Source organism: Natator depressus, chromosome 3, assembly GCF_965152275.1.
Source record: "Natator depressus isolate rNatDep1 chromosome 3, rNatDep2.hap1, whole genome shotgun sequence".
NCBI classification, from domain to species: Eukaryota; Metazoa; Chordata; order Testudines; family Cheloniidae; genus Natator; species Natator depressus.
The window spans coordinates 174,254,074-174,276,262 of record NC_134236.1 but is presented as its reverse complement, the minus strand read 5'-3'; the positions used below and the strand labels follow the sequence as shown (position 1 = coordinate 174,276,262).

Sequence of the window (22,189 nt, the reverse complement as noted above, 5' to 3'; positions counted from 1 at the left end):
ATTTGTGACAGGTACCTAAAGGTCCTGGGTACTAACACTGCTAACGACACATGCAGTGGGATCTATATGGTTCCACATGATGGATTCAAATTTTTAGTTGTTTTTTTTTAAATGTATAGGAAGTTGATATACAAAATGTTAAATATTGAAGTTGAAAAATCAAGCACACAAATGTGTTAGGAAACTCCATTAAAGTTGCTTGTGTAACTAACATGTCTCCATTTTGGCATATGCATTATGATACAGTCTGTAATTACCACATATAATTTGCTCTGCAGAGCCCCATTATTCAGTGCATAGAATGAATGATGAATGAGACATTTGCAAGCTGAGAAAAATGTTCTCTTACAACTAAGTGCTAGACTTGGATTCAGGAGAACAGAATTATATCCCAGGCTGAATCAGACTTTGTGGTGCTAAGCAATATACATAACAAGGCAGAATTCATTAATTCTGAGTTTACTAATTTTTGAGTGCTTGACTTTGCAACATTAATGGTCTCTTAACAGTTTTTTGCATGTAATATTAATAGTAATGCTCTTTTTCCAACTTGACTTCAAGACAGTAATACAATTTTCAACCTTCTACTATCATCAGACTGGCAAAACTCATGTTTTATTAAAAGTTAATGATAGGGTTTTGTTATATAATGTAGAAATTCTCAGCAAATCCTCTCACAGATTAATCCTCTGCTTTGATGTAGAGCAATGATTGATGAGGTAGTCCCAACTTTAAACATAGTAAGTTTCTTTCCTTTGAATGGCTATTAAAAAGTGAAAGGGAATGTTTTAATATGAACAAGGAGGAAAAACATGGTTTTGTTTAAGCAGGCATGTGATCTACTATTGTATACACAAGGCTGTGTACTCCTCAGATGTGCAATTTGAAGAGAAATCAATCCCTTGTCAAAAATATGTGCTCCAGAATCTAAGCCTTCATTTTTTAAAATGAATCTTTCTACTATGGCTGTGAAAGTAACTACAAACATGTAATCAACACAATGGTGTCGTCCTGAATATGAAGATAGCATGAAAAATCAGTTACTGATCTTCTGTAACGATTGTTCTTCGAGGTATGTTGCTAATGTCCATTCCAATGTAGGTGACTCCGAATCAGCTGTGGGGGTGGGTTCGGAGTTCATTGACAAGCAGACTGTAGCACTACTCTGCCAAACTCAGCATCATCTCCAGTCTGCTGACTGACGGCATAGTGAGACGCAACAGTCAGGACTGAAGACCACGTTGCCGCTCTACAGATGTCCTGGATAGGAACCTGTGCCATGAATGCAGGTGAAGATGCTTAGGCCTTTGTGGAATGCACCCTCAAGCAGGAGCAGGGACTTTTGCCAGGTGCATGTGTAGATACAGGAAATGATCCATGATTAAATTCTCTGGGCTGAGACTGAGAGACCCTTCATCCTGTGTGCAACTGCCACAAAAAGAGTTAAGAAGTTCTCCAAAATGATTTAGTCCTTTCTACGTAGAAGGCAGGTGCATGTCTGACATCCAGGGAATGAAGTCACTGTTCCTGTTTCTGGCATGTGGTTTCAGATAGAAGACTGGAAGGAATACATCCTGGTTACTATGGAATTGTGAAACCACCTTTGGGAGGAAGGCTGGGTGAGGGCACAGCCGGGCCTTGTCCCTGAAGAATACTGTGTATGGAGGCTCTGAAATAATGGTCCTAATCTCTGAGGCCCTTCTGGGACATAACAGCCACCAGGAAGGCCACCTTCCAGGACAAGAAGAGCAGAGAACATGTTGCCAATGGTTCGAATGGAGGACCCAGGAGCCATAACAATACCAGGTTGAGATCCCAGGGTGGGACTGGTTGTTGTACCTGGGGATACAGTCTGTCAAACCCCTGAGACAACGACTACAGATAAGAGTTTGTAAAAACGGACAGGCCATTTACCCATGGGTGAAACGGCGAAACTGCAGCCAGGTGGACTCTAATTGACGACACAGATAGCCATTGCTGCTTCAGGTGTAGCAAGTAGTCCAGAATGGCACTGATGACCGCATGGGTGAGATACCTTTCTGCATTGACCAGATCAAGAAGCTTTTCCACTTTGCCACGTATGTAGCTCTAGTGGACAGCTTTCTGCTTCCTAAAAGAACTTCTTGAACTGGTTCAGAGCATGCTAGTTCCAAGGGGTTCAGCCATGGAGCTTCCAGGCCATGAGTTGGAGGCCTTGAGGTGAAAAAAGTGGGCCATGCAAAATTCCCATAAGCAAAGTGCCTCCTGGCACAGGTGAGAAGGCTTAAATCTCAGAGACCGAGGCATGCCCCGGTGCTGGGCAGAGTTAACCCTGCTTAGTGGGGTTCACTAACTCCTAACTATCTACTAATAACTGAAAACATAATTCCTAAAATCAACTATATACAATAAGACAGAGAAAAGTCCACTGAGGAGTACTTGCAGAAGCAAGAACGAGTAGTAGTTCCAGCGACCATCCCAGGTAGTAAAAAGGAACTGAGGTGGCGGTGGGTCGGCATGGCCCTCTATCCTGACGCTATGAGTGTGTGACTCCAGGGAGCACCAGAGTCAACCCAATGGATACCACTGACGGAAAAACTTTCTGGCAGGGGTGCTCCAGGTGAGCACACACCTACATTGGAATGGACATGAACAAGCATTCAGAGCACAACAACTATGAAACTGCCCCATTCATTCTAATAGGGTGTTAACTGAAGTTGACAATTTAAAAAGTCAAACTCCTTAATTATTTCACCACAGATTATTTGAGCAGAAATAGGCAGCTAATACATTTATCCCACAATTCCAAACAGCCTCCAGTAATTCTCCACATGCCAGAAGTCCCAAGAGTACCTCCAGCTTCTAAAATGCAGGTATGTGCTGTCAATTTAAAAGTTTGGCACACAGCACAGCGACTGCATGCAATTCAACTTTACATAAAAACAAGTGACACAGGGATCAGTATGTCATATTTACTGTTACTCTTTGTAGACATAATACAATGACCCTCATATATAAAAGCTATTAACTAGCATATCATAAACAAGGAAACTGGATACACAGAAATTGAAATTGTAAGCCTCAAATTACTTGTAACTTGCAAATTAGTGTGACATACCAGTGCAGTGTTTTGCTCAGCCTCTCTACATCATGTTTCTATTCTTATCTGAAATAGAGTCTGATTTTCAGTTATAACACTGCTGCTCAATAGTGTAAAAACACACACAGAGCAACTCATTCCAACTGAGCCAAAGAACTGACATCTAAGGAAGCTGTCTGATCAAGAGAGTCTTAATTTTTTTTTATTTTCCCCACTGAGATGTTTTTGTTTTGACGCTTTAAATTAGACTCCATAATAAAAAGAAACTAATTGAACAAATTTCCCAGGACCTGCAGAAATGGGTTTTCTTATCAACAAGTTTTTCATACTTTTAGCAGGCTGAACAAATAAGCAAGATTAACCCAGTTTTTTTATAAATCTTAATTGTCATCACTATGTAACTGTGAGGCTATTCTTAACTATTTGTTAGGCCAACTCAGTCCTATAAATAAACTTATAAGAACACAAGAATGGTCACACTGGGTCAAACCAATAACCCATTTAGCCTGGTATCCTGTTTTCCAAAAGTGGTCGGTGCCAGATGCTTCAGAGGGAATGAACAGTACAGAGCAATTATCAAGCGATCCATCCAGTCACCCAGTCTCAATTCCAATTTATGGCAGCCAGCGGTTTAGGGACACTCAGAGTATGGGGTTGTGTCCCAGACAATACGAGCTAATAACCGTTTATGGAGTTTTCCTCCATGAACTTATCTAATTCTTTTTTTAACCCAGTTATACTTTTGGCCCTCATAACATCTGTTGGCAACAAGTTCCACAGGTTGACTGTGGCCATGTCTACACTTACAAGCTTATAGCGGCACACACAGAGCAACTTATTCCTGTACCAAAACAACTGTGCTGCTATAAGAGCAGTTGTTTAGTCACGTAACGCCAATGGGAGAGAGTTCTCCTGTCGACTATATATAAAACTATAAAACTAGCTCTACGAGCGGCATTAACTATGTCGGCGAGAGAGCACCTCTCACCAACATAGTGCTGTGCACATGACCACTTATGCTGGCAAAACTTATGTCGCTCATCAGAGAGGGTTCTTTCACACCCTGAAAGACAAAAATTTTGTGGACGTAAGTGCTAGTGTAGACATGGCCTGTATGTTGTGTGAAAAAGTACTTCCTTATGCTTGTTTTAAATTTGCTTTTTATTAATTTCATTGGGTGACCCTTGGTACTTGTGTTATGTGAAGCAGTAAATAACACCTCCTTATTCACTTTCTCCACACCATTCATGATTTTGTAGACCTCTATCACATCTGCCCTTAATCATCTCTTTTCTAAGCGGAACAGTCCCAGTCTTTTTAATCTCTCCTCATAAAGAAGCTGACCTTCTCTGTACTTTTTCCAATTCTACATCTTTTTTAAGATAGTCTGACCAGAACTGCACACAATATTCAAGGTGGGTATATACCATGAATTTATTTGATGGCATGATTTTTCTGTTTTATTATCTATCCCTTTCCTAATGGTTCCTAACATGCTGTTAGCTTTTTGAATGTTGGTGCACATTGTGCAGATGTTTTCAGAGAACTATTCGCGCTGACTCCAAGCATAGGCGCTGACTCCATGGGTGCTCCAGGGCTGGAGCACCCATGGGAAAAAAATAGTGCTCAGCACCCACCAGCAGTCCCACCAGCCAGCTCCTCCCCCTCCACACCCCCTCCCGCCCACCAGTAACCAGCTGTTCAGCAGCATGCAGACGGCACTGAGGGGTAGGGAGAGGAGTGGGGCAGGAAGAGGCGGAGCGAGGGTGGGGTGTGCTCGGGAGAGGAGGCAGAACAGGGCAGGAAGAGGCAGAGCGGGGACGAAGTGAGACAATTTGGCACAGAATGGCTCAGGCATGGAAATCACCATCACATTCTCTGCAGTGAACACTGACTCAAAGAATTCTTTTAGCTTCTCCACAATGGGCTTGGTCTTCCTTGAGTGCTCCTTTAGCACCTTGATCATCTAGTGGCCCCACTAACTGTTTGGCAGGATTCCTGCTTCTGACGTACTTAAAAAATTTGTTTGCTGTTAGTTTTCGTGTCTTTTGCTAGTTGCTCGTCAAGTGTTTTTTTGGCCTGCCACTTGACTTGCTACAGTTTATACTCCTTTCTATTTTCCTCAGTGGCATTTGACTTCCAATTTTTAAAGGATGCCCTTTGGCTTCTAACCACCTCTTTTACTCTGTTGTTTAGCCATGGTGTCATTTTTTGGTCCTCTTATTGTTTTAATTAATTTGGGGTATACACTTAGTTTGAGTCTCTATTACAGTGTTTTTAAAAAGTTTCCATGCAGCTTGCAAGCACTTCACTCTTGTGAGTGTTCCTTTTAATTTCCATTTAACTAGCTTCCTCGTTTTTCTATAATTCCTCTTTTTTAAGTTAAATGCTAGTGTGATGGATTTCTTCTGTATTTTCTGCCCTACACAGATGTTACATTTAATTACATTATGGTCGCTACTACCAAGCAGTTCTCACTTTTGGACAAGATGCTGTACTCCACCACTTAGGACTAAATCAAGAACCGCCTCTTCCATTGGGGTTCCAGGACTAGCTGCTCCATGAAGTAGTCATTAATGGTGTCTAGATATTTTATCTCTGCATTTCGTCCTGAGGCGACATCTATCCAGTCAATATGGGGATAACTGATTTCCCACATTATTACTGGGTTTTCAGGTTTTATAGCCAGAAATGCTCAGATCTCTGTGAGGATTCCACAGTCACCGTCACCATCCTGGTCAGGAGATCAGTAGTATATTCCTACTGCTATACTCTTATTATTCAAGCATGGAATTTCTATCCAGGCTTGAATAACAAAAACTCATTATATATAAACTGTGAAGATATAGGACTAGAGAGAAATGTATAAAATGAGAAAATATATAAGCTGAAATTCTGCCTGTCTTGTAACTGTTGAATTTTGCCACACACATATGCCAACTGGAAGCATTCTTTCAGCAAGTCAGACCACTTACAGTTGTTATGGAAGGTTGAGGTTACTATACCCATGTACACAACGTTCAGTAAAAATATGAAGGGATGCCAAATTGCAACATTTTACAGATCTTACAAAAGACCTTGTTTAGGCAGAATCAAACAGGTTGCCATCAAACTGATGGAAGAAGCAGGAATCCCTGACGGGGAGACCTAGATCTCACTAAAGGATCTCCAGATGGTTACCTGCAGAAAATGGTAGTCTTGGAAACTGACTTTTTTTTTTAAATGGCCATGAGCTACAAAAAATGCCTCTACAATACCTAGGCACTATTTAATGGATTGGGGGAGACATTTAGAAAGATTTAGGAAAAAATAAAAAAGAAAATATTTTGATTCATGTGGAAGAGTGCACTGATCTTGGGAGCTCCTGAAGACACCTTCATCAGGAGATGAGAACCAAGGTGAAATCAATGAGGAAAGTAACATTACAATGGATGGCCCCATGCATTTTGCAATTCCAATGAAGAAGAGCAAAATTATTAGTCTTCATCCCTATCTCCAATTACTAGTTATATAATGTTATGACAGAGAACCAATTATTGTTATTTAGTTACAGCATATTCTTGGTGAGGCTTTTTGGTTTAGGTATTTGGAGGGGGAAGGGAAGAATGGAAAAGAATTGTTAACCTTATATTTAAAGAAAATACCTGCATGCTGCTTTCCACATATATTCAGAGTTAAGAGGCTGAAAAAAAAAAATCTGCTTATAGGATGTTTTGCTGCAAGGCAAAAAGTGTACTTAAATCATCAGGTACAGGTTTGAAAAGCTACTATCAACAGTAAATCTTTGATGTATTTATTGATCAGTAAGTTTCAGATAACTTGTGAGCTTCAAATAAACTATTCTGAAGTAAATTAATGCCCTGATGATTTACAATCCGTACAAAGACAACAAACTTTCTTTTAATATAATTAGGGTACCCCAGTCTCAATCTTTTGGAAACAGGCTATGAAAGAATAATTTCCTTCCTCTGAAGAGTTCACTCCATGGGCTAGTAATTTTGAATAAGTTAGTCCTGTGGAAAAAAACAAGCAGTGCCAGAGTTGCCTATTACAAAGTGCATGTGTTCCTACTATAAAAAAGGCTGACATTTCTACAGAAAAAACTCTATGCTTGTAAACTGAAGATGGAAGTGACAACCAATGTATCTGAAGTCTCGTTGTCACAAAATACAGTGTAGGTTATTAGATATTTTTATTTTGGGGTAGCAGGCAATATGAAAAGAATACTCTTCTGAAGGAAAACATACATTTCATTTGGATCTAAATGAACATTTAAATCTCTGGCCCAGAACTAGTACAGTATGCTCTGCACTAATAATACACCACAAGTTTTTGGTTTGTTTTTAACAAGTTTATAAAACATCGATTAACACATTCCACTTTATTCTTAAGTCCTTCTTAGAAAAATGAATACTACTCACCTGTCTGCATTTGAACTGAGCAAAACAAGTCAAGGAACTTAAAACTATTACTTGATTTTACACACCAATCACCGTACTGTTACCTGGCAATTAACGTAAGTGGGCATGCAGTATCACATGCAGCATCTTCTTCTTACATATCACTTCTCATCTATAGCACTTTACAAAAAGGAGATAAGTTTTATCTCCATGTTCAATAATAAGAAAAAAATATTATGGAAATGCTGGTGATCACATAGCTAAAGTTGCATTCTATTTTGCAGTTAACGCAGGGATTCAACTTTAGTTTCGTCTGAAAAATACAGTATACCCTTCCAAATTTACAACATTTTACTCCAAGTGAAGAATCAATTGTCTGATAATCTGCAAGTAAATCCATTAGTTTATATTTTAAACTAATTAAGAACTGGGTCCTTTAAACAGTTTCATGTATGCCAGTCTTTTCTTTGTCCTGAATGACTTTAATAATGGAACAACATTGGCATTTCATTATTTTCCACACAGTTAAAATTAACTGCAATCTTCAAAGATAGCTTAATTGTAATCTAATTTCTTGAGTGCAGGCTATTACAGCAATTAGATACACAATTGTTAATTATACGGACTATAAATAACTTGAGAGCTCACTGTGACAAAGATAGCCAATAAAACAGTTACCTACCTTTCGTAACTGTTGTTCGAGATGTGTTGCTCATGTCCTTTCCATTTTAGGTGTCTGCGCACCCACATGCTCCATTGTCGGAATTTTTTGCCTTAGTAGTATTCGTAGAGCCGGTTCTGGCACCCTCTGGATTCCCATGCTCATGCGCCGGTACACAAGGCGCCGCTGGCCCTATGCTCTCTCTGTTCCTTCATACCAGTAATTCCGAGAGAAGGGTAGGAGGACGGGTAATGGAATGGACATGAGCAACTCATCTCGAACAACAGTTACGAAAGGTAAGTAACAGTTTTTCTTCTTAGAGTGCTTGCTCACATCGATTCCCTTCTAGGACTCACAAGCAGTATCCCCGGAGGTGGGCTTGGCGTTCATGGTTGTGCAGCTTGCAATGCAGCTCTACCAAAGCCAGCATCATCCCGGTCTGTCGGGTAATCGCATAATGGGACGTGAACATATGAATGGATGACCAGGTAGCGGTCCTGCAGATGTCCTGAATCAGCGCCTGGGCCAGAAGGCTGCTGATGAGGCTTGTGCTCTGGTCAAATGGGCGGTTATGATCGCCAATGGTGGCATCTTTGCCTGTTCGTAGCAAAAACTGATGAAGGCGGGAATCAATGAAGAAATTCTCTGAGCAGAAACAGGAAGGCCTTCATCCTGTCTGCCACCGCAATGAAGAGTTGCATCGACTTATGGAACAACTTAGTCCTGTCAACATAAAAGGCTAGCGTTCTCCTGATGACCAGAGAGTGTAGCCTATGCTCCTCATCTGACTTATGAGGTTTTGGAAAGAAGACCGATAAAAATATATCCTGGTTAGTAGGAAACTGTGAAACTACCTTGGGCAAAAGGGCTGCATGCAGCTGTAGTTGAACCTTGTCCTTAGAGAACACTGTGTAGGGCAGCTCTGATGTAAGGGGCTCTGATTTCGGAGATGGTACGGGCTGATGTTATTGCCAGCAGGAAGGAGACCTTCCATGAGAGAAGAAAGAGGAAACAAGAAGCCAGTCGCTCAAAGGGAGGACCCAGGAGCCTTGACAGCACAAGGTTCAGGTCCCAAGGTGGGCCAGGGTCACGGACTTGAGGGCAGAGCCACTCCAGAACTTTTAGAAATCGGACCATCATGCGCTGAGCAAAGACTGACCTGCCCTGAACTGGAGGGTGGAAGGCTGAAATAGCTGACAAGTGGACTTTGACCGACAAAAGTGACAGGCCACGGAGCTTGAGATGCAGAAGATAGTCTAGGAACAACTGGAGTGAGGTTTGTTCAGGCAAAAGATTTTGGTCTGAGGTCCAACATGCTAACCACTTCCACTTGGCCAGGTAGGTCGCCCTGGTGGAGGGCTTTCTGCTACCCATCTGTACCTGTTGAACACGACCCGAGCACGCCTTTCCCTCTGCATTCAACCATGCAGCAACCAAGCTGTCAGGTGCAGAGCGGTCAAATTTTGGTACGTGGTTCAGCGGTAGTTTTAACAGAGCTGCTATGGAGAGCTTCAGCAGAATGCCGAACCAGTATTGGCGAGGCCAAGCCAGAGCTATCAGGATTACCTTCACCCAGTCTTATCTTCATGAGGAGTCTGATGAAAGTTTTTGTAACACATGCTTCACATGCAACTCCCCCAAACGCTTTAGGCAGTTGCTATGGGGGTCACTAATAGGCATAGGCTTGTTGCAGATTGAGCATGACTTGAAGCCCGGGGACCGGGGCTTGCCTCGTCTCTGGGATGAGGTCCCTAACGGGAACTCTAACTATTAAACCTATATAAAAACTACTAACATTAAGTATTGAGAACTATATACAATGAAACACAGAGAAACCGCTATCACACTTGCAAATGCAAGAGGAAAGGTGCTCTGACTAACTATCACAGGCAGTAAGAAGGAACTGAGAGGGCACAGGGCCAGCAGTGCCTCATATACCGGCACATGAGTGCAGGACTCCAGATGGCACCAGAGCCCGCCCTACGGATACCACTATGGCAAAAAATTCCGACAATGGTGCATACGGGCACGCACACACCTAGAATGGAATTGACGTGAGCAAACACTCGAAGAAGAACATCCCTCTTCCTCTACACCTAATTTACACACAATAATTCTAATGCTTGCAAGGACAGTGGTATGAGGGAGACCAGACATATGTCAAGAGTGATCAAGGATAAAATTATTTGGCCTGAATGTCACTGGTCTTCAAAGATTCTGTGGTCACATGCTAGCTTGGGCTTCTGTATACGAAAGGCTCTCTGTGGCACTGCTGAATCTGCTCCACTGCACAACACTGGAGCAACACTGCGGGGGAAATTGATGTACATGTGCAGGAGGAGCCCTTCAAGTCCACAGAAGTTGTGGCTTGGGGACAGGATTCTCTGTGTCCGCTCCACTTCATGTGGAACCAGTCTCACTAACGGAGCATTCTAAAACAGTAAGTTAACTGCAAATTAAGGAGATATTCACCAGGTTGCTTCAGCTACCTTGTGCTCTTCTGCCGTTGCAGAACAACCAGTAAACCCAGTTTCACTGATTAGTGTGCTTTGCCTGGTTTGGTGCGCCAGTGAATGATATTACATTTTTTTGTTTTGTTTTTTTAATGATTTAGGTTCATACTACATATCTTCAAATCTTTAGAAATATTGCATAAAAACTCTCTGTGTTTCTTCTTTAGTATTTGGGACTCCAGTTTTTAAAAAAGTTAAAGAAGTTCCCAGACAAATTTTAAGATGTAACTATAGTTGACTGTGCATCAGTAATTTGTAGATAAAACACACTACATGGAAGTTAAAATTATGGCAAAAACAATCATAAAATCAGGAAATTCGAAGTTCAGTGACAGGTTTCAGAGTAGCAGCCGTGTTAATCTGTATCCGCAAAAAGAAAAGGAGGACTTGTGGCACCTTAGAGACTAACAAATTTGAGCATAAGCTTTCGTGAGCTACAGCTCACTTTATCGGATGCATTCAGTGGAAAATACAGTGGGGAGATTTATATACCCAGAGAACATGAAACAATGGGTGTTACTATACACACTGTAACGAGAGGTTTCAGAGTATCAGCCGTGTTAGTCTGTATCCGCAAAAAGAAAAGGAGGACTTGTGGCACCTTAGAGACTAAAATTTATTGGAGCATAAGCTTTCGTGAGCTACAGCGTGATCAGGTAAGGTGAGCTATTACCAGCAGGAGAGCCGGGGGAGGGGGGACGACCTTTTGTAGTGATAATCAAGGTGGACCATTTCCAGCAATTGACAAGAATGTCTGAGGAACAGCGTGGGGGGGAGAATAAACATTTGGAAATAGTTTTACTTTGTGTAATGACCCATCCACTCCCAGTCTTTATTCAAGCCTAAGTTAATTGTATCCAGTTTGCAAATTAATTCCAATTCAGCAATCTCTCGTTGGAGTCTGTTTTTGAAGTTTTTTTTGTCGGAGAACACTTCAGTCTCTTTGGTCACTCGACTACATACCTAAAAGTGGCAATTCTTCAACAAAAAAACTTCAACGAAAACCAGCAACAATGACCTGGGGAAGTCTGCAACACCTCAGATACCTTTCCCCTTGCAGAGATTTTTCAGCAGTTGAATCTACAATATACTTACGAAGGATAGTTAACAAAAAAGTTACAGAAGGTTCTGTAACTGAGTCAAAAAGGAAACTTTCACATTACTGCCACAACTGCCGCATTTAAGGCAAGAGAGACACTAAGGGAAAGGAGACAGTAAACTGATCTCAGCCAGGTGACGCCAAGATATTTCAAGAGTTTTTACTAGTTGTCGCTAGAGGACAATCTTTATTGGAGAGCAAGAACCCATCAATTCTGGATTAGTGGGAAACCAGTGTACTGATTAATTAGAGTTTTCCACTTACTACAAATGTTTTCCATTGAAAGTTTTACAAAAATTTAATTATCCTTCAGTCAGAAAAATATGTCTAGCTGAAATGATCTACCTGTTCGCAACATATACCCAGGATACAAATGTTAAATGTACATTAAAATGTTGACGACTACATTTAACCTTAAAACAAGTTTCAAGAAATGCTAAATTATAAATCAATTTCAAGTTGAAACAGCTGAACAACAAAGAGTGTTACCTTAGTCACCAAGGCAAGATTTCAGGTTACCTTTCCATCTTACCTCCCTCAAAACAGCAGAATTTGTTCTTACCTGTTAACTGCACCTCTAGCCAATTCCTCCAGCATTAATCTAGAGCATTAGGTTTACATTCCTCCTGCCAACACGTACAGAACAGAGTAAGTTGGAAAACCTTGAGATACCAGTGCACGATGCAACATCTGCTTTATTTCGAAATTTCCTAGAGAGAGAGAAAAAAGAAAGTAGTTATTTACTCAGATAGGTATACAAAGAATTAACTGAATTTTAAGACTAGAATAGGGTTTGTTTGTTTTTTTGATACACTGGTTGTATTAAAACTCCTAGCCCAGTTGTCAAAAATATCAGTACAACCTGTTAATCTATACATTCAAGATTCACTGATGACTGAATATAGCTGATATGAGTTTTTGGTAGATTAGTTTGTGTCAAGTGGTATTTGGGCATGTTTAAGTAATTAGGTTGATAAAAGGCAGCTTTCATATTTCAACAGCTCTTTCTTTATTTTTATCCCTGTGAATTAGGCGCATTGAGTTCTATGTATGGGGTATATTTTGATTTTAAAGCACAAAACTGCTATTGCTGGAAGAGACACTAGAAAGAGAGCTGAGTATATATAATTAATTTATACACTATTTGGGACAGGCACTGTCTCTGTTAGATGTTTGTAAAATGACTACCACTATGGGGATGGGTCCTCAAATAAATATGTTATTTCAGCCTAAGGTCAGCTTAGACCTGAGGAAGAGCTCTGTATAGTTCAAAAGCTTGTCTATCTCACAAACAGAAGTATATCCAATAAAAAATATTACCTCCCCCTTGTCTCTCCAATATCCTGGGACCACCATGGCTACAATACTGCATAACTGATAGACACATTTAAAAAAAATTTAACTCCAAAAATACTTTAAATGCCGTTTTCACAACAGAAAAGAGATGAGTAACATAAAATAATATATTTATATCAAACATGGTACTGTTCCACAGAAGTTACCAAGACTAGTACGTTGGTGGAAGGAACCAGACTGCAGCAAAAGCCCCAAGAAAAAAAAAAATCTGGCTAAGTAGCCAGAGTTTCACCCGGGATGGGGGGGGTGGGGGGGGCGGGAGTACAAGATTTACTGGAATATTCATTACTTTAAAATGGATGCAAATGCAGACTACCCAAATGCCTGTTCAGCTCTGATGACCAGGGTGAAGGGTGTGTGGCCATAGCCTAGCCCTCGCACTGTTCAGTGCCAGTGCAGAAACAGAGCACCAATCTAGCAAAGCAACAAACATTTTTGCCTACGTTGCTTGGAACTAGGAGTTCCTAAAAAGGAGAAAGGATATTTTGGCTTCTGGCTGAAGCAGAGTTCTCCAAGCAACGCCCGTGCTATACCCTCGATGCACTAACTACTGAAATATTCACAAGAAAGACACACACACAGCAACAAGTAGTAATACCCGAAAGTCATTCCCAGTCCTCAGAAACCAATGCATGGAAAAGCTCTCAATATACATATTCAACAGCTATAGCTAAATCAACAGTTATAAATTGTAGGACCAGAAGTATAAAATACAGTCTTTCATAGCATTCTGTTCTAAGGCTTAAAAGAATTATATGCAAATACATTAAATATCATTCCCTTTGAATATTCAGGGAGACTAGAATACCAAAGCGTTTCATAAGCAGACAGAATATAATTAATCCAAAATAACATATTAGAATTCTTTTTGCTTAAAAAATACTTGGTGATTGTAGTAAGACTTAATTGCTGTTAAAACATTTCAGGCAACAAGTAAAACAATACTGGGACATTTACAAGTCATGTAAATATGCAAAATATAATATGCCCTAACTACTAATAGATTTCAAAGATTTTTTCCTTTAAATTCCTAAAACTGCCTCAGGAGATAAAGCCCTTAAACTGTCAGAAAATTAAAATCAACCACCACAGAACATAAAATGACTGCCAAGGTATTACTTAACTGTAGGTATCTTTAAAGAAAAACAAAACAAAATACAACAATTTAAAGAACAATGAGACATGCAAACCCAGTTCTGGAAAAATGTATAATTCCGTAAGCAGAAATTTTAAAAAAATCAAGGCATATAAATGATTACTCTAAATACTTTTATTAAAAAAGAGAGAGAACCTCCATCTTATTCCATGGATGTCTAATTTTATAAATTCCTGCAAATTACCTATGCATTAATATCCAAAATGACCAGGTACAGAGGGACATTAAAAAAAAAAAGCAAGCTGCTAAAGCTGTGGTTTTTTTTTAATAATGCTCTCAACATTCATCCCTATCACAGGTCACCAGATCCTGCTCAGAGTGACAGCTACAATGTGCAGGTTTTATTCTTGCAAAACAACATGAGTGACCTTATATGAGTAATCAAATGCTGCATGGGGGGAATGAGCTGATTATTAATTTTTGGGTGTTTGATTTTCATTGTTAGGCTGAATGGTAGATAGAGATTTGGTTGGCCTACAAGTATTTAAACACCGGATAAGCCTAAAGTATCAAGTAATTCAACATGTGGTTGCATCTAAACAAGACAAGGATGAGGCAGATGGTTACTACAACCTCCGGAGTTATTATCTCTTTTACTGAGGAAAACTAATGGTCAAGAGTTCTCCAAACTAATCAGTATTGATTGAGGACATCTATTGAAAACAAGAATTCACTTGAGGATAAAGCTATCCGTAACGTCTTTAGCCCTGGTCTACACTAGGACTTTAGGTCGAATTTAGCAGCGTTAAATCGAAGTAAACCTGCACCCTTCCACACGATGAAGCCCTTTTTTTCGACTTAAAGGGCTCTTAAAATCGATTTCTTTACTCCACCCCTGACAAGTGGATTAGCGCTTAAATCAGCCTTGCCGGGTCGAATTTGGGGTACTGTGGACACAATTCGGTGGTATTGGCCTCCGGGAGCTATCCCTGAGTGCTCCATTGTGACCGCTCTGGACAGCACTCTCAACTCAGATGCACCGGCCAGGTAGACAAGAAAAGAACCGCGAACTTTTGAATCTCATTTCCTGTTTGGCCAGCATGGCAAGCTGCAGGTGACCATGCAGAGCTCATCAGCAGAGGTGACCATGATGGAGTCCTAAATCACAAAAGAGCTCCAGCATGGACCAAACGGGAGGTACGGGATCTGATCGCTGTATGGGGAGAGGAATCCGTGCTATCAGAACTCCGTTCCAGTTTTCGAAATGCCAAAACATTTGTCAAAATCTCCCAGGGCATGAAGAACGAGGCCATAACAGGGACCCGAAGCAGTGCCACGTGAAACTTAAGGAGCTGAGGCAAACCTACCAGAAAACCAGAGAGGCGAACGGCCGCTCCGGGTCAGAGCCCCAAACATGCCGCTTCTATGATGAGCTGCATGCCATTTTAGGGGGTTCAGCCACCACTACCCCAGCCGTGTTGTTTGACTCCTTCAATGGAGATGGAGGCAACACGGAAGCAGGTTTTGGGGACAAGGAAGATGATGATGATGATGAGGTTGTAGATAGCTCACAGCAAGCAAGCGGAGAAACCAGTTTTCCCGACAGCCAGGAACTGTTTCTCACCCTGGACCTGGAGACAGTACCCCCCGAGCCCACCCAAGGCTGCCTCCTGGACCCGCCAGGCGGAGTGTACCTTTTAAAATACTATACATGGTTTAAAAGCAAGCATGTTTAATGATTAATTTGCCCTGGCATTTGCGGCTCTCCTGGATGTACTTCCAAAGCCTTTGCAAAAGGTTTCTGGGGAGGGCAGCCTTATTCCATCCACCATGGTAGGACACTTTACCAATCCAGGCCAGTAGCACGTACTCTGGAATCATTGTAGAACAAAGCATTGCAGTGTATATTTGCTGGCGTTCAAACAACATCTGCTCTTTATCTCTCTGTGTTATCCTCAGGAGAGTGAGATATCATTCATGGTCACCTGGTTGAAATAGGGTGCTTTTCTTCAGGGGACACTCAGAGGTGCCCATTCCTGCTGGGCTGTTTGCCTGTGGCTGAACAGAAACGTTCCCCGCTGTTAGCCACGGGGAGGGGGGAGGGTTGAGGGGGTAGCCACGCGATGGGGGGAGGCAAAATGCGACCTTGTAACGAAAGCACGTGCTATGTATGTCATGTTAACAGCAAGGTTTACCCTGAAAGAGAGTAGCCATTGTTTTATAAAATGTGTCTTTTTAAATACCACTGTCCCTTTTTTCTTCTCCACCAGCTGCATGTGTTTCAATGATAACAGGATCTTCTCCTTCCCAGAGGCTAGTGAAGATTAGAAAGAAAAAAAAACGCACTCATGATGAAATGTTCTCTGAGCTCATGCTGTCCTCCCACACTGACAGAGCACAGACGAATGCGTGGAGGCAAATAATGTCAGAGTGCAGGAAAGCACAAAATGACCGGGAGGAGAGGTGGCGGGCTGAAGAGAGTAAGTGGCGGGCTGAAGACAGGGCTGAAGCTCAAATGTGGCGGCAGCGTGATGAGAGGAGGCAGGATTCAATGCTGAGGCTGCTGGAGAATCAAACCAATATGCTCCAGTGTCTGGCTGAGCTGCAGCAAAGGCAGCTGGAGCACAGACTGCCGCTACAGCCCCTGTGTAACCAACCACCCTCCTCCCCAAGTTCCATAGCCTCCTCACCCATACTCCCAAGAACGCGGTGGGGGGGCCTCCGGCCAACCAGCCACTCCACCCCAGAGGATTGCCCAAGCAACAGAAGGCTGGCATTCAATAAGTTTTAAATTTTTTAAGTTTTTAAGTTTTAAAGTGGAGTGTGGCCTTGTCCTTCCCTCCTCCCCCAGCCCTCCCAGGCTACCTTGGCAGTTATCCCCCTATTTGTGTGATGAATTAATAAAGAATGCATGAATGTGAAGCAACAATGACTTTATTGCCTCTGCAAGCGGTGATCAAAGGGGAGAGGGGAGGGTGGTTAGCTTACAGGGAAGTAAAGTGAACCAAGGGGGCGGGGGAAGTTCATCAAGGAGAAACAAACAGAACTTTCACACCGTAGTCTGTCCAGTCATGAAACTGGTTTTCAAAGCTTCTCTGATGCGTACCGCGCCCTCCTGTGCTCTTCTAACCGCCCTGGTGTCTGGTTGCGCATAACCAGCAGCCAGGCGATTTGCCTAAACGTCTCCCCCTTACTCTCACAGATATCGTGGAGCGCACAGCAAGCAGTAATAACAGTGGGAATATTGGTTTCGCTGAGGTCTAAGCGAGTCAGTAAACTGCGCCAGCGCGCCTTTAAACGTCCAAATGCACATTCTACCACCATTCTGCACTTGCTCAGCCTGTAGTTGAACAGCTCCTGACTACTGTCCAGGCTGCCTGTGTACGGCTTCATGAGCCATGGCATTAAGGGGTAGGCTGGGTCCCCAAGGATAACTATAGGCATTTCAACATCCCCAACAGTTATTTTCTGGTCTGGGAATAAAGTCCCTTCCTGCAGCTTTTGAAACAGACCAGAGTTCCTGAAGATGCGAGCGTCATGTACCTTTCCCGGACATCCCACGTTGATGTTGGTGAAGCGTCCCTTGTGATCCACCAGAGTTTGCAGCACTATTGAAAAGTACCCCTTGCGGTTTATGTACTCGCCGGCTTGGTGCTCCGGTGCCAAGATAGGGATATGGGTTCCGTCTATGGCCCCACCACAGTTAGGGAATCCCACTGCAGCAAAGGCATCCACTATGACCTGCACATTTCCCAGGGTCACTACCCTTGATACCAGCAGATCTTTGATTGCGTGGGCTACTTGCATCACAGCAGCCCCCACAGTAGATCTGCCCACTCCAAATTGATTCCTGACTGACCAGTAGCTGTCTGGCATTGCAAGCTTCCACAGGGCTATCGCCACTCGCTTCTCAACTGTGAGGGCTGCTCTCATCTTGGTATTCATGCGCTTCAGGGCAGGGGAAAGCAAGTCACAAAGTTCCATGAAAGTGCCCTTACGCATGCGAAAGTTTCGCAGCCACAGGGAATCGTCCCAGACCTGCAACACTATGCGGTCCCACCAGTCTGTGCTTGTTTCCCGAGCCCAGAATCGGCATTCCACCGCATGAACCTGCCCCATTAGCACCATGATGCATGCACTGGCAGGGCCCATGCTTTCAGAGAAATCTGTGTCCATGTCCTGATCACTCACGTGACCGCGCTGACGTCGCCTCCTTGCCCGGTTCTGGTGCTGCCAGGTTCTGGTGCTGCATATACTGCTGGATAATGCGTGTTGTGTTTAATGTGCTCCTAACTGCCAAAGTGAGCTGAGTGGCCTCCATGCTTGCCTTGGTATGGCATCCACACAGAAAAAAGGCGCGGAACAATTGTCTGCTGTTGCTCTGAGGGAGGGAGGGGCGACTGACGACATGGCTTACAGGGTTGGCTTACAGGGAATTAAAATCAACAAAGGGGGTGGCTTTACATCAAAGAGTATTTCAGGAAGGACTTCATGGAGGGTTCCAATAAGAAATGGTGCACCTAAGTAATTGTTCTTATTGGAACAAGCAGGTTGGTCTGGCCTCTGATTGATACATGGCCAGATTTACCTCGCTGCACCTTCTCTTGTGAGTGACTGCAGTGTGACCTAGAGGAATGAGTCCCCTAGGCAGGGGGACGGGGGGAAGCAAATGAGTACAAAACAAATCTGGTCTATTTCTTGTTTTGATCCACTCTATCTATCTTTTACATCTTTGGCTGGCAGCAGACGGTGCAGAAGGACTGCAAGCCATCCACATCTCATGGCTGCTCAGCAGAAGATGGTACAATAGGCCTGCTAGCCATCCTTATCTCTTGCCTGCCCGGCAGAAGATGGTACAATAGGACTGCTAGCAATCCGTATCGCCTGCCTGCTCACCATAAGATGGTTCAATAGGACGGACTGCAGGACTAAAGAGAATGACCTAGTCAAGTGACTTCTAATGTAGTCCCTGAACCCACGTCTGCCCAGGCGCTCCTGGCCGATGTGGCCAGGAGCACCTTGGACATGACGATGACAGCTACCAGTCCTATTGTACCGTCTGCTGCCACAAGGCAAGGGGTTGCTGCTGCTGTGTAGTAATGCAGTACCACATCTGCCAGCACCCAGGAGACATACGGTGACGGTTACCTGAGCGGGCTCCATGCTTGCCGTGGTATGGCGTCTGCACAGGTAACTCAAGAAAAAAGGCGCGAAACGATTTTCTGCTGCTGCTTTCATGGAGGGAGGGAGGGAACGGGGGCCTGACGATATGTACCCAGAACCACCCGCGACAATGTTTTAGCCCCATCAGGCATTGGGATCTCAACCTGGAATTCCAATGGGCAGCGGAGACTGCGGGAACTGTGGGATAGCTACCCACAGTGCAACACTCCGGAAGTCGATGCTTGCCTCGGTACTGTGGAAGCACTCCGCCGAGTTAGTGCACTTAATGCACTTAGAGCATTTTCTGTGGGGACACACACACTCGAATATATAAAAACGATTTCTAAAAAACCGACTACACTACGAAATTAGGTCGAATTTATAGAAGACATACCCTAAGACATTGTCCTAAAAGGGAAGCTGATACTTTTCCTTAGCTGTGTTGCCCACCCTTTATCTTATGGGATGAACAAACCAACATTTACATCTAACAAGATATATAAAAATTTCAGATATTATTTATGTATTGCTCAGTGCCAACATATGGTTTGTTCTGTATAAACAAGATGCCATGGAATTACCTGAATTTTAGAAAATTCTAACTTGAGCATTTGTTTTCTCAACATTGATGTTGCACTAAGTGCTAAATTTTTCCATTTAAACTCTGCCCCTACATTTTATTTAATTTCTTTATTTTTAAGGAAGAAGGAAATATTTGGGTACTGCACTTTGAGACATCACTTACTGAAACCCAGCATATCAAACAACTATTTAAAGCACTCTATACCTTTACAGCAATTTAAACAGTATTAGAGACTTTACAAAAACTATAGCCACAGCTATAGTACATGTGTAGAACTTTCAATCAAAGCTAGAACCCTCAGAATACTAAAGGCTTTGAAGAGCTTTATATCAATTTAAAAAAAATTCAACTAATTTTATTTTTAAGCCATGTTTGAAGAAATTTGGTTTTGTACTTTAAATTGCAGTGAGATGGACAAGAAAAGCCAAGAGTGAAGTATCCAGCTTCAGTCATTAGAATTGTCTAAGCATAAAATTTGACGGGAAACACTGAACACTGCTGAATGTTTTATCTTGTAGGATTAGTTTCTGCTTAGCTTCAGTGAATTCCTTAACAGTGCATGCTAAAGTGAAAGTCTGGGACTAGCACAGGCTTAGTGGCATTCTAAGTTAGGTCCACACTTGTTCTAGCTAAAGATGACCTTCACCTACCCATATACAAAAACAAAGAAAGAAGTAGGTTTCTGGGGCATGTGGAACCTAGAGGTCAAAGATCTGTTTGGAACTTAGTTTTCCCCCCAAGAAAGATGTCCTGATTACATCTCCTTCTAGGAAAAGCCTGGGCTCTAGCAGAATGAGCCCACAAGACAAAGTATGCTCATCATTTAATAACAGATAGAAATACACTGTGTAATCCATGTAGATATTCTTTATGCCAGAATAGTTTGTCCCTTAACTATATTGAGGGACAGCAGTGTCTAGCCAGATAATATAAGGCCTTAGCCACATCCGGAGCATGCTATTTCTCACTTGGAGTGGGGTTCTGGAAAGAAAATAGGGAAAATAATTGATTGGTTTAGGTAAAATTAAAAAACAGTTTTGGGAATAAATTTAGGAGTCCATACCACCACTTTATCTGTGGGATAGCGTAGGAAGGGTCAGCCACAAGTGCTTGGGAGTCACTAATCCTTCTTGTTGATGTAATGGACACAAGAAAAACGGTCTTGAGAGTAAGGTAGTGAAGAGAGCACTTGCAAAGGGGGCTCCAGAAGACCTTTTAGGACAGTGAGATTTTAGGAAGAAGTCAGCTGGCTCCCTGTTGGACAAGTGTGGATAAATTATTTTAAAGAGCTTCAGAACAGTAGGGTAAGATAACACAGAGCATGACTCAACTGGAGGGTGGCATGCTGAAATTGTTGCAAGGTGAACCCTGATTGAACTAGAGAGATCTGAGAGCTTTTACTGTAGTCAAGAATCTTGGGAATGGAAGCCTTCAGAAGATCAATATAATTCTAAGCAGTCCTTATTGAGAATCTCTTCCATTTGGAGAAACAGGATTCTCTTTGTGGAAGCCTGCTCTGCAGTAATCTCTCTCAAATCAACACTGAACAGTCTATCGGTGGCACTTCGCCAACCAACTTCCAGGTTGAGAGGTGTAATGACTTCAAGTCTGAGTAGAAAATTTTATTCTGATTCAATGATATGTCCTGGAAGCCTGGTAGTGTGAATCGGGGGTTGAGCGGATACGTGAATTAGATCTGTCAGTCAAAACTGGCTGTGCCAATAAGGAATTTGGTATAGTCTGTGCTGCATTCTGTTGCATTTTTCATACTATCTTGGGTAGAGAAGCAAACAGAAGGCCCTGTTTCCAGGATATGAGAAAAGCATTTTCTACGGATCTTCGACTCGTGTGCTCTGGAGCAGAATTTTGAGCACTGTGTTCTCTTTGGTGGCAAATAAGTCTATGATAAGAGTACCCCCAGGGTGACACATGCGAATAAGGACAGATGTTTTGAGGGACCACTTGTGATTGGTTATGGATTCCCTGTTGTGATCAGCTAGGGTGTTTCCGAAACCTGGTAGGTGAAGGCTATCAGAGCTATCCCATGTGTCAGGCACCAATTCCAAAACTTGATGGCCTTGCAATACAGGGGCAATGAGTGAGCTCCACCTAGTTTCTTTACCTAATGCATTGCAAACACATGGTCTGTGAGAATTTGTGTGATAGGCTTTCTGACTGCCCACGTTCCAACACTTAAATGAAGTCATGAATCTCCTCTTGACACTAAACTCCTTGTATC

General features: G+C 42.4%; 1 protein-coding gene across 3 annotated transcripts in view; it reads right to left on the bottom strand.

The window, feature by feature from the left end:
- Positions 1 to 22,189, bottom strand: part of PPM1B (protein phosphatase, Mg2+/Mn2+ dependent 1B) — a 95,873-nt gene that overhangs the window by 34,698 nt on the left and 38,986 nt on the right. For all 3 annotated transcript variants that reach the window (XM_074949364.1, XM_074949363.1, XM_074949365.1), the window contains exon 2: positions 12,315 to 12,462. The gene's annotated coding sequence lies outside the window, so the exon portion shown is untranslated. The remainder of the gene's footprint in view (positions 1 to 12,314; positions 12,463 to 22,189) is intronic.